At 38.1% G+C, this 13,093-nt stretch overlaps 1 long non-coding RNA gene across 8 annotated transcripts; it reads left to right on the top strand.

The window, feature by feature from the left end:
• Positions 1 to 206: 206 nt before the first annotated feature.
• Positions 207 to 12,880, top strand: LOC122063779. 8 transcript variants are annotated; one of them, XR_006135461.1, is made up of 4 exons: positions 207 to 605; positions 3,567 to 3,691; positions 10,099 to 10,207; positions 10,707 to 11,921. It is a non-coding gene; the product is annotated as an uncharacterized LOC122063779 (long non-coding RNA). The 8 variants fall into 8 exon arrangements; XR_006135463.1 differs by having other exon boundaries at positions 10,083 to 10,207; XR_006135462.1 differs by adding an exon at positions 12,448 to 12,880 and having other exon boundaries at positions 214 to 605; positions 10,083 to 11,838.
• The last annotated feature ends 213 nt before the right edge of the window (positions 12,881 to 13,093 follow it).

Here is a 13,093-nt window from a genome sequence, read left to right as displayed (position 1 = left end):
GGTAGACAAATCAAGATCAACATTCCATTAAGAAGAAATTGGTGATGAAGAGCGAGGGAGATCTGGAGGGGCAAAATAAAACTGAAAATTTTGATATATTGAAATATATATATAAAAAAAATGCAAAATTTGATTAGGTTGGAGTTTAAAATTTTGAATGTTTGGCCTTGCCTATCCAGAGTTCTTTTTGCGCATATAATTGTTGGGATTTGCCTCATTCCCCCTTCTTATAATTAAAGGGGCGCTTGGTTCAAAGGCAAAGTATGAATATTACGATTTTATGGAATAACCTCTCAACATTCAGGGTAAGGCAACGAAATTTTTCACTCTCTCAATCTCGCACATTACCCCTCCTTATAATTGAAATGAATCCAGATAAAGATCTAAAACCTCTTCTCTCGGTGACCGATTCCCAAGGATTTTAAACCCGGGTGCCCTAATCGTCGATTCTGAATCATATAGCCGGAATCGGTCCCAGAAACTACTCCTCTGAGAGGCCGATTCGACGTATCCGATTCTGATTTTAGAAACAGCGTGCCCCTTCTCGGCAACCTCATATTACGTTTTCAAGCCTTCGTCACTGATTCACTGGACAAGAATTGCAGGTTTGTTTCCTCAATCTCTAACCCCTTTGCATCTCTTTTAATTGATTTCTCTTCCCTCTTTTCTAATGGTTTCATGTATGAAATAATGACATAAATGCGAAAGAGGATATACAGGTAGAAATTCTGTTTATTAGATATCAGTTCAGTTGGCTTTCTTTACTTCTTTACTGTTTATGTTTTCTCTATATGAAAGATAGGTTTTATGTTCATCATCTTTACTCAATGGTGGGTTGTTGATACGTTGTTCGCTTGTTGATTTTGATAATCTGAAATGATTTGCTGTGGAATGCTGATTATTTGTTTGTGGAAAGATCTCTGTGAAAGAGAAAAGCAAAGTAAAACTTAAAATATCCTGCCAGAGTGTTGTGTTGTCATTTACATTCTAAATTCTCTATTTATTATGCTATTGACAGTGAGAATTATGTCTATATAGTATACAGACTGTGGGATGATAATCCAAGGTGGGTCTACCAGCTACCTATTTTAGATTACAATGCCTTGCAAAATCACAGCAAACCATTCAACGTTTTTTAAAACCTTTGGGGTTTTTTTTTTTTTTGGGGGGGGGGGGTGTGGGTTGAGATGTGTGAAGGAGCTTATAGTCAGCCTCATCCCTATGGAGACCTACGTAGTCTCCTAAAGATTTCTACTAACGGATTGTATTGCCACCCTTGATGGAGTTGGCCTTGATAATTTGATGGCTTGGGTGGAGAGACATTAATTCTAGTATTTGGATTCCTCTATCAAGAGCCAGGGTGATACCTGAGGCTCCATTTGGTTGCAAGGAAAATTAAAGGGAAGGGAAGTGAAACTTTCAACCTAAAAAAGAAATTTTTATAAGGGAGAAGGATAGGTATGCCGCCGATATCAAGTATGCTAGTTGATAGCACCAATAGGATCATATGATGGAGTATCATTCAAGAAGGATAAGAGGGTCATTTCAAAAAAGGGAAGAGAGAGATAGACACAATGGGTGCTAGCATATTTGAAATCGGCGGCATACCCAACATTTTCCCCTTTTATAAATTATAATCATCACCCCATATGATTTTATTACTAACTTCAAATTATTCCACAATTGGTTACTAATATCACTTTACTTTGCATTAAAATCCCTTGGGTTTAAAAAGTGAAATAAAAATTACATCTAAAATTATCATTACTAAATATGGTAAGAAATTTAAGTAATTTATACAATCATATTGAGTAATGAATACAAAAGTTTCCTTTTTTAAGTTTGAAATTTTTCACTTCTCTTCCCTTTAATTTCCCCTTGCATCCAAATGGAGGAAATTGCCGTCAATATGCCTAGGTGTTGAACTTCATTTGATTTTATTGGAAAACCCAACGAATAACTGCCTCATATGGTCCCTACCAGCCTACCTAGGCCCGTTGTGGTGTGATTGTGTGAAGGAGCTTTTATAGTCAGCCTAATCCCTACAAAGACCTAAATAGTTTTCCACCCCCCAAATTTCAAGATTAGGTGTTTACTTAGAATGTCTTGACCCTTAGGATGATTCCGAGACATAAAGTCAGCTTCAAAGAAGTATGTTTACAGTTTTGACTTTAGGTAAGCTTAGAAGGCAAGAAGTCAGGGTTGGGAGGACAGATTAGGCTAACTTGGTCAGAAATGTGATGTAGGAGCGATTCATTGGACCAGGCTGAACCCATTTGAATGCTCCGACCAAGAACCAAGTCCAAGATTGGTATTTGTCTAGTAGGAAATTTAGGATTTATTTTATTTGGGAAAGATATGTAATCTTTCATTTTGCGGTAGCTATTAGACAAGTGGTGAAATTTTCAGTTTAAATTTTATTGAGTTTCTATTTTTGTTAGTCTAAATATGAATTGAGTAGTGGTGAAATTTTCAGTTTAAATTTTATTGAGTTTCTATTTTTTTTAGTCTAAATATGAATTGAGTTGGTTGCATTTAGCTTATGGGCTAGTGTGTGTGAACTTCTTCCACTCTGATTCTCATCTCAGATTTCCCTTCTCCTAACCGGCCCTCCACCAAAATGCTAACTTTTCGGTTTTCAGATTTAATATGCCTTGATCTCCAATAGTGGTATTGTTGACAAACTATGTGCTTGTAAATGTCATAAACCATAGGGTACTGAGAAGATAACTTGGAAGGGTGGAAAGCAAGGTTTTGTCAATGTTATCTGTCCAGACATATATAACAATTTAGTCTTTCAGCCCCTCAACCTATAATCTACTATTTCCAGAATATATTTTACAAAGACTTCATAATTCTGTTACGTACGTTGAGGTGCAGCGTTTCACTTTCTCTGTTGGCAGACGTAGGATAAGAGAAAGGAGAAAATGTAGGAAAAATACTGACTTTAGGGAGGAAACTAGACCTCCTTCTCAACAGAGGTTGTAGGGAATCCAGTTGGCTTAGTTGAGGATGCTTGGCCTCTTCTCTTTAAGATATAATTTAGGAATTCAAAGTTGCTTCTTTCTTCTTTTGCTACCAATAGATAATGGATTACAACGGACTCATATAACTCCATGTAACCCACATTTTTAAAAGTTAACCATAACTCTCAAATAGCTCCAATAACTCCTAATAACTTACCCTACTATCCTAATAACCTAACTTACTATATTAACCACAACTCCCACGTATAATCCTACATAACAACCACATATATCTCCTTACGTAACCACTAACTATTCCGATGCAAGAACCATTCATGCTTGTATGGGCACGTAGCATTCCCTCCCCCTTGGAATTGCGCTTGTACTCATGAGCAATGAAATTAACGGAAGTAAGGCCCCCCAAGTTCCCATTTCCTAATGGTAAAACCCCAATAAACGAAGAAGGAAGAGAAATATTTTTTCGAGCGATGGTCTTCTCACGACATGTTGACTTTGTTGTAGAGAATTGTATCACCTTTTTTGTTAGTACCTTTTTCATAGACTTTGCATTCTTTAATAGGGCTATAATCTGATTTTCAGCTTTTGTGGGTTTAGAGATGCGTACATTGAAGGAAGTGGTGCATGATCTGCATTGATTGGGCTTCTTCTTCTTCTTCTTCATTTTCATTGGCTGCTCTGGGTGCACTATTGTTGTGGTGAAATTGGTACCAACTCAATTGCATTGATTGCTATCTCTTACTTCGGTCTATTAATCTGTGCAAAGGAGTTAAATTATCATACAATGCTAGTCTCTTTTTCATGATTTCATCAAAGCTGAATATCTAGCTTAAATATCATGATTCTTGTTAAAATTTTGCTCCATATTGTGTGGATCATTTGCTAGCTCTGATACCAAGTTGTTACATACCTAGGGGTGTGGCGTTTCCCTCTCTCTGTTGGCAGATGTAGATAAGAGGAAGGAGAAATTTTAGGAAGATACTAGTTTATGGAGGAAGCCAGACCTCCTCAAAACAAAAACTATAAGGAATCAAGTTAGCTTAATTGAGGAAGTCTGGCATCATCTCTACTGTAGGGATTGTCAGTCGGTTTCTTCATCTTGAGGCTATATCGTATCCAAAGGTTCCTAAAAGTACGCTGCTGGAAAGGGAATCTTATACTAACAATGACAACCTTAGACTCAAAACCTTTACGGATGCCGATTGGGCTGGCTCTGTTGATGATCGGCGTTCGACTTCAGGATATTGCACTTTCCTTAGAGGTAATCTGGTTAAATGGAGAAGTAAGAAGCAATCAAGGGTTTCTCGATCCAGTGCTGAGGCAGAATATTGGGCGATAACATAAGCTGTCTATGAGCTTGTATGGATTAAGGTATTACTCATAACCTGGTACAGCATGATCAGATGAAACATATTTGGATTGACAATCATTTCATTGAAGAGAAGCTTGTGCAAGGCTCCATTTGCATTCCTTTTGTCACCTTGTAGAATCAGTTAGCTGGTGTGTTTTCAAAGGGCTTACATTGTAAAGTTTTTCATCCTATTATATGCAAGTTGGCATGCGTGATATATATGCACTAACTTGAGGGGGGCGTTGATGTGTCTAGATCCCTTGTGCACATTTTACACATGTTAGGATAAGGATTGTGACTCATCCTTACCTGACATCTCATACTTGTAATCCCTTCTCCAATCTTTAAATAATGGTGGCTTCTATCTTTCTAGACAAGCCCAATCATTCTCCCATAATTCAGCTGTAAGTCTCTTACAACTGACAACTATGGTTCTCTTGACACTATAAGTGACAATTATCCCTGTCTCATCTGTCTGTGTAAGGTGAGATTTAAAAAACTGGCGTTGGCTTAATTGACGATGGGTGTGCATTGAAGTCTTTGTAGACATTTCATTCAGTTTTCTGTCAATTATGGTTTCTCTCATTCATTGTTAGGGTGTGGGATTATGATTTTTTTTTATTTTTATTTTTTTTTTTATTTTTTTTACCAGTTGTCTTAAGTAGTTGATATTCTTCTTTTTATCTCCCTTTTCTTTGGATGGGGAAAGGTAGGTCCAACATCCAAGTGAAGATGGGTTTTGAGCCCAGGTCATTGACATTCTTTTTAGCTTCTACATTTTCTAGGAGTTGTAGTTATTTGATTTGATTGTGGGTGAGATAAACCAAGTTTGAAATTTGGATGGTTTCCAAGTTTAAGTCTGTTCTGATAATTCTTATTGAGTGGGCAGCATTGAAATCATGGAAGCAGCTGCTCTTGTGTCCAATACTGAAAATAGATGCTTTCTGGTGAGGTCAAGGATCACATCAGAAAATTGCCTGACTCTATTATTCAGTATATTCTCTCCTTCCTGCCCACTAAATGTGCTGTAGCAACCAGTGTATTATCAAGAAGATGGGAGGACCGATGGACCTTCATCCCCAATTTCAGCTTTTATGATGGGATGATGTCGAATCTGGTTAAAAGGTTCAGAGCATAAAAAGAAATTGATTAATTATTTCATGGAACTGCTGCAGGTAGGCATAACATCCAAAAACTTAGTCTTATGATCTATGTGGGGGAACTCTCTGAGCTTCCCCGCTGCCTTTTCTTGTGTAATTCACTGACATACTTGGAGATAAGCTTGAACCCTTACTTAAAAATTTCCTACTTGCATTAGCTTTACAAGCCTCAAGATTTTGCGTCTGTTATTACACTTCCAGCTGATCATTTAACCCAGAATTCTTTTCTATCTGCCTAGTCCCAGGAGACCTTGTCATAGAAGTATGCAAATGTGAGGATGGGACCCTTAGTATTTCTAATCCTGCACCTTCGAGCTTGGCTGTACATTATATTGAGCACCATAATGCACCACTGACGTGTGAAATTGACCTTTGTGCTCTGAATCTTGTATCCTTCAAGCACATGTCAGATCAAGCAGAATTCTATTCAATAGATAACCCATCCAGAATAGTTGGTGCATACATTGGTGTGATGGATGACTACCGCAATGGAAACCTCACTTGTGATCTTCTTCAATGGCTCTCTAATGTCAAAACACTAGCATCAAGTTCAGTTCGGGTATAACTGCTTCCTTCTTTACTCTCACCCATGGTTTAAAGTATCTCCGATACCGATACGATACCCTCCGATACGTATCTTAAATTTAGCCGACCGATACGTTACACACCGATACGATACATGAAATTTTTGAAATCCTTTTGTATCAATATATATCCTACGATACATACTGATATGCATCAATACACCACCGATACACATCAATACAATACGATATACATCGATACGACTCTATGAAAAATATAAAATTGAGGTGAAATGTACATTTCGGTATGTATTGGTACGTATCGGTATGTATCGATCAATACGTATCGGTGAGTATCTGTACGTATCGATGAGTATCGATATGTATCGATCAGTACGTATCGGTGAGTATCAATATGTACCGATACAGTGAGCTCTGGTCATATAATGGCCAAAATGGGTAATTTGTCAGAAAAACATGATTTTTTGAGAGGTTTTTATTCCAAAATTGCTGCCAGCCATATTTCTCTCTAACTAAAGTGGAAATCAAGGTTGCGACCAAGGATTTTACATTTATGGGACAACTACAAACCTTGAATTCTTAGTGCGATACCCTCAATTTGGTGTTTATGCATAACACATGTTATCAATAGTTTTTTTTAACAAATTCTTTATGCAAAAGTGTTTAAAAAAATGTTTCCTATCCATTTATGTGTGTATCTTTAGCATATCTTCGATGCGATATGATACCCTCCGATACGTATCTTAATTTTGGCCGACCGATACGGCGACCGATACCGATACTTTAATCCTTGCAGTCTCACCATATGGATTACAAGCTTGTTGTGTTTTGAACATTTGATCTGGGGGGACACCACTGGCTGGGTTTTTCTTGAGGGATGCTTATGCCAGAAATCAGCATGTTCAGATAATGTCAACTTTTCATCCCCATGATGTTAGATGATGGGAAAAAAGTGTTCCGAGTGAAAGTTCACAGAACTGATGGTTAATTGCTATTTTTCATGGTCATTTTTCTTAGGTAGGGTCCATCCATTTGTGGGTTCTGATCCTTCTATGGATGAGACCCTTGTCAAATTTTGGCACCAATGATCACTTTGGGCTACTTCCATATGAAGTTTCCATTATGAAATTTGACATTTTTTGTCCCTTGAGGTGTTTCAAATTTTTTGCTCACTCTTTACTTGTGTTCCATTATTTTCTTTTGTCTAAAGTTCTTGGAAGAATATGGAAATACAAACCATTTTCCTACATTTTTTAATCTAAACACCTTGGTGATTAAGGCCTGATGCATCTGATATAAGAATGCTCATCTGCTAGCTCCACCAAATGCCTAATCTTGAACATCTTGTATTTTAGGAGGTAAATTTCTAGGCCCTTTAATGGATGTGACTGTTAATAAAAACCTGAATGTACTTTTGCATTACCTTTTTCCTTTTCCTGGTTGTTAATCCAATGCAATGATTGGACTGTCTCTTAATTAGAATTACAACTTGAATATCCTTACCATAGGGAATTGAGCCACCTGAAGATGATGAGACCTATTGGGAGCCAGTGCATGTGTTACACCTTGGCAGTTGCATACAGGCATTATGGTAGTCACAATCAAGAGTTTCACCTGGTGAAATATTTACTAAAAAAATATGCAAGTCTTGGACAGTATGACTTTAGTTTCTTCTCATGAACTATCAACAATGTTGTTAGCAAAGAGTTATCACGGCTTCCTAAAGGCTCAACAATGCAACTCAACTCAGCCTTATCCCAACTAAATTGGGACGGCTTCCTAGAGGCTCGACAAATAGTTTAATTTTTTCTCCTGAAAACATTTTGCAAGTGTGTTTATTTCTTTTCATGGTTTGTCTAAGCTTTTATCAACTGTTGTTAGCTTCTCTGAATTTTAGTTTTAGTTGCTTGATTATTTTGATCATCATTACTGTTGTCAGTTACATTTACAACTTGTTTAATCTTTAGTCTTAGTCTTTATATAAGTGCAAGGAAATGTTTGAGTAGTGGACAAATAGAGAACTACCATTGGGTCAACTTGGTTCAACCATTGGTTGGAAACTCAATGATAAAAAAGTTTTGAGGTAGAATCTTTAGTGGGAACCTTCATGCTAGACATAAATGAATGTCTAAACCAATTTTTGTTTTGTGGTTCTAGAAAATTTTATTTAATATGTGGGTGTTAATGGTTTCATCCTGAGTGATGTAGGGGGGTACCTAGAAAATAGGGGTTCCTACGGTGGCTGTCCACGTGGACTACATTGGGGTTCAATAGAGCTTAAGCTGGGGCTGGGAACAAGGATGGCAGCACAATAAAATGATGAACATGCAGGTCAAAACCAGAAAGTAGTGTAGCAATGAACAATAATAACCTTGAGAGAAGCATGCAAGTTAACTAGGTTTCAATTGGGTAATATGGGGAAGGGAACATGGCAGCGCATCATCAGTTCGAGAACAAATTAAGTCAAGTATTCTAGAGTTTAGATGTTTTACTTTCCTCAGTCCAATCAACCAATTAAAACAGCAAGTAAGTTTAATGTCAGAAAATCACTCAAAACAGTAGCAGTAGGGCATTACAGATAAATCAGCAAAGGGAATAATGAAGGGAGAAGGAGAAGAAACCAGAAAAGAGAGGGGAGGGGAGGGGAGGGGAGGGGAGGGGTAAAGGGGAGGTTGGATCCTTACCTTGTATTCAGATTAATGAGAAGAGAAGAAGAAAAGCTCACAAGGGCAGAGGGAAGCCTGCTTCACATTGGGAAAGAGGGGAGAGAGAGAGCATCGAGGTTTGTTTTTGGGGTGGAGGGGGAAAGAGAGAGAGAGAGAGAGAGAGAGAGAGAGAGTGAGATAGTGAGAGACTAACAATTAGAAGAGAGATTTTTTTTTCTTAAATCTTCAATGCCCTTGGCCTTAAAAAAAAATAAAAATCCTAATTATAGTCCAATAATAAAAATTAAAAAACTATTAACTTGAGAATACTAGATTCCTAATCTAACCCAAAGACTTGGGGGGCAAGTAAAATGGATTACTAAGCTTCCTAATCTAACCCAAAGACTTGGGGAATAAGTAAAGAAAGACTACTAATTTAGAAAGACAATTGAAGTACTCAACCAATAGTTCAAATCACATCAACTCTCTATCTTCTCAATCTGCGGTAGCTGTCCAGGGTGGGGCCCACGATTGGCTGTGCAAATCAGAACAAAGGAGAGAGAGGGGTGAGACTAGCGGCAGTCTCCTTTTCCTTCTTCCTTGCAGCTGTCTTCCATGAAGATGTGTTCCAGCCATAGTAAAACTGGCTGGTCTTTGTGGCAGCGCCTCTGGTACACTCAGATGGCCCACTCGGATGTCCCCATCACTGAGTTTGAACCATAGACCCAATTATAGAACCAAGAAATTCCTCATGTGATGATGTCGTAGTATGTGTCCTGGATGAAATGGTTCTTCTATTGCATTGTCTTTTCTAAGTAACTGTCCTTTAGGAGTCTTGATAGTTTGAATATCGAGTCTTGGGGTGGTTCCTCATGCCGGGGTCCGTGGATCCATTTAGGGTCCTTGTATCAACTCACATTTGAAGTGGGATGGATGGGCTGCCATCTCCTTCATTTTTCACACTACTGAATCTCTTTAATAGAAAAAATCTCTTTTGTGAGATTGATTCCCTTTGGGAGTCTATCTTCAAAGAAGGATGCTTGATCCCAACAAGGGAACCCATCACTATATGTATATGGTACAAAAGTTTATAAGAGCTAAAATTGTTTTCTAAGGAGGAACAGAGAAAGGATCTGTGCTGCCATCCCCTTCATTTTTCCCACCACTGAATCACTCTTATAAAAATCGCCTTTGTGAGATTAAATCCCCTTGGGGAGTCAATCTTCGAAGAAGGATGCTTGATCCCAACAAGGGTACACATCACTATATGTATATGGTACGAAAGTTTATAGAGAGCTAAAACTCTTTTCCAAGGATTGCAATCCCGGTTTTTAAGTTTGGATTTTTTGCTCTGCTTAGCTTCTATCAGATTTAATTGGGGTTCTAAAATTGTACAGGGATTACCATTTTCAGGATTCACTACTGCCATTGTGGAGTATATCCCCCATTCCTATTTTGTGATTCTAGATAAATATTATTTGTGTTTGGGCTGTGCTGTCAATTTGCCTGCAATGCTGTTATTGTAAGCTTCTTCTATGCCTGATACCCCCTTCTTGTGCTGCTTGAATGCAATTAAGTATAGCATTCTCAATTATTACTGGTATTTGCCCTGGCATGTTAGTTCCATGAGCTGCATTTGCCTGATTCTGCACTGAGGGTTGTAAGTTTCTAGGCCTAATAGTACCCATCAGTCAACACCCAGATTAAGGCCAAGCAAATTTCAATACAGTTATTTTAATCATAGTAATTGAGTTTGGCTTTCTAAGGCTAGCCAATAACCTGAAGTTTGAAAACCCATACACATAAATTAGCGTGATATATATATATATATATATTTACGGTAAGGTTGCTCCATTGCAACCTAATGTTTCAGGTTCGAGTCGGGATACAGGCTCTCCACAAAGCGAGAGTATGGCTGCGTACATTATCCCCCCCCCCCCCAAAGACCCTGCAGTGGTGGGAGCCTCGTCAACTTGGTTCTTGGTTTATATATTTTATATTTTCTCCTGAATCATGTCCAGGGCCTCCTTGAGCTGGGACTAGTGCACTTTGCCATTTTGGGTTTATTACAGCAACCTATTCGGACCAAGAGCACAGAAATATCTATGAAGTAGCCAGACAAAGCCCAAACTGCTTCATGCATTTCTAAAGGGGGAACAAGCTTCAGTTGTCCTAGGAAGTTTTCAAGTAAATTTAATTGATAGTTGACATGCTATATATGGTGATGTAATTGGGTAGTTTATTGGCAGTTATGGATTAGAGATGGGTTTAGATATGGTAGCCTTGGCACCACTTGGGCCACAGTTGGATTAACTCGGTCAGAACAGGTTCTTGTACCCATCATGCCTGTCTCATGAGACTCATCTAGCATTCTTAGATGAAATAGATATTTTCTTCTCTGTCTTTTCAAAATATTTGGAAATTATACGTGGATTTGAAGACCCTTGACTATTCCCCTGTACTATCTAGTTTTAGAGTTAGCATATTTACTCTACCAAAAAAAAAAGGTTTAGCATATTTACTCTTTACCTTAAGGTATAGTAGCACTTTTATTGAAACCTGTCCTGCCTCACCACAAATCACATTATCCATGTTAGGGACAGTTAATGTTTGTATTGATTCTTCTGTGTAATGCTTATATTTTTATTTTTTTATTTTTTCTATGTTGGTGAATTTTGGAACTCAAGCACATCCTATATATTTTTCTCAATATTGGCTATTATTAGGAACGCTGGTCCTATGTTATTTTCATTTGAGGGTCTCAATCCCCAGAATTGGTTGCTGAGGATGTTACTTCGGGTCATTCTTGTCTATTCAATGGTCGGAACACATCATCCTTTCACATGGCAAAACATAGGTGGGGCACATAAGACGGCCTTTCTACATGGGCTGTGCAGACAACCTTTTGCGTAAAGATGTCAGCTGCACAGTATATTTGTGAATTACAGTGGTTTGGTTGTTGCAGGAGTTTGAGATGATACCGCAACTAGTTTAAGAAGCTAAAGCACATTGTCATGGACAAAGAGGTTGGTCCATGATGGTGGGAACCGAAGTGTGATGTTATCATCTTTAGAAGGAGGCCCTACTGCTTAGATTGAGGTTTTGGGCGTGGAAGTATGCATGGGATGCTCACTACCAGTACTGCTGTTTATGGTAAAAGTGCAGATGATTTAGGCATGAGGACATCTGTTTGCATTTCTATTAATAGTTCAGATATGATTTTCTCTTTGTTGCAATGGCTTGGCATGGCACAGTAGCACACTTGCACCTAGTCATTGAGTGGATTGGGGAGGCCAGTCTTCCTCATGAATACTATGGTGCAAGCATCTCCTAGGTGGATATTGGGTGTGGGCTATTATTATTAGAGTGGACCTAACACATGTTAGCTGAGTTAGAAGGCCTAGACTGATTGTGATGGGTCAGATCCGGGTTTTCAAACCCTAGTTTCAATTGGAGGACCTCTATAACTAGATCTTCAAACATTACTCCTACCTAGCCGAAAATGAGTTTTATATTGTTTATCCTCTTGAGGATGATATTATTTGGTCAGAGCTCACTCACACCATCAGGTTACCATGAATCCATGATCTACTACATATGATGAGGAAGGGGGAGTGGTGTTTGAAAAGTCTGGACCCAACCCTAAAGCCTCCAATCTTGAGCCATTTCAAGTTTTGATAATCATTAATGAGAACTTGCAACTTTAGATGATATTCTCACTCCATTACTGACAGTTTTGTTTTGTGACCACTCATAATGCAGTTGTTCATCATTATGGATCAATATATATCCATCTCATTGATTAAGTTTCAGCCCCAAAATACAGGGAAAGAGCCTCAAAAGGGAGTCACAGTATTATTATTGTTACAAAAATAGAGATAGATATCAAGGGAAGGCGGTTCTCCGCAGGTCTTCACCTAAGTAAAATGCCATGCCCTCTAGTAACTTTCACATGGCAGTTCACCGAGACTGAAATAATTGTGTGGGTGGATACCAAGGTCTTCTAGTCATTTGCCAAATTTAAGTTCAATCCAAGTTTGTCAAGTGGCAAAAATGTATTGAAAAAATTTAGGACTACGAAGAAACTACAATGGTCAAAGTTTCTCTATCATCCTTTTACTTGGCAAAAAATGTAAGACCTGATAGTTTACTTCGAGGGGAGTTTCTATTGAAATCTTTTTCCTTGTTTTTTTTTTTTTTTTTTTTTTTTTTTGAAAATGGAGAAGGTTTCACACGATGCTCGAGTACTATTTGGGCATTTACATGGGGTGAAATCTCTTCATTATTTTCAGTGAAAGTTGAATGGTTCTCATTCAATCTTAATATGACTTGGTTCATGTGGTTGTAGGGTTAGTATGGGTTCTACATGGCCTGAACCAGTTTGCCAAAATAAGTAAAATTTCAAATC

The sequence above is a fragment of the Macadamia integrifolia genome, unplaced genomic scaffold, assembly GCF_013358625.1.
Source record: "Macadamia integrifolia cultivar HAES 741 unplaced genomic scaffold, SCU_Mint_v3 scaffold1452, whole genome shotgun sequence".
NCBI lineage: Eukaryota > Viridiplantae > Streptophyta > Magnoliopsida > Proteales > Proteaceae > Macadamia > Macadamia integrifolia.
The sequence above is the reverse complement of the archived record's forward strand: the minus strand, read 5'-3'. Positions and strand labels throughout refer to the sequence as shown.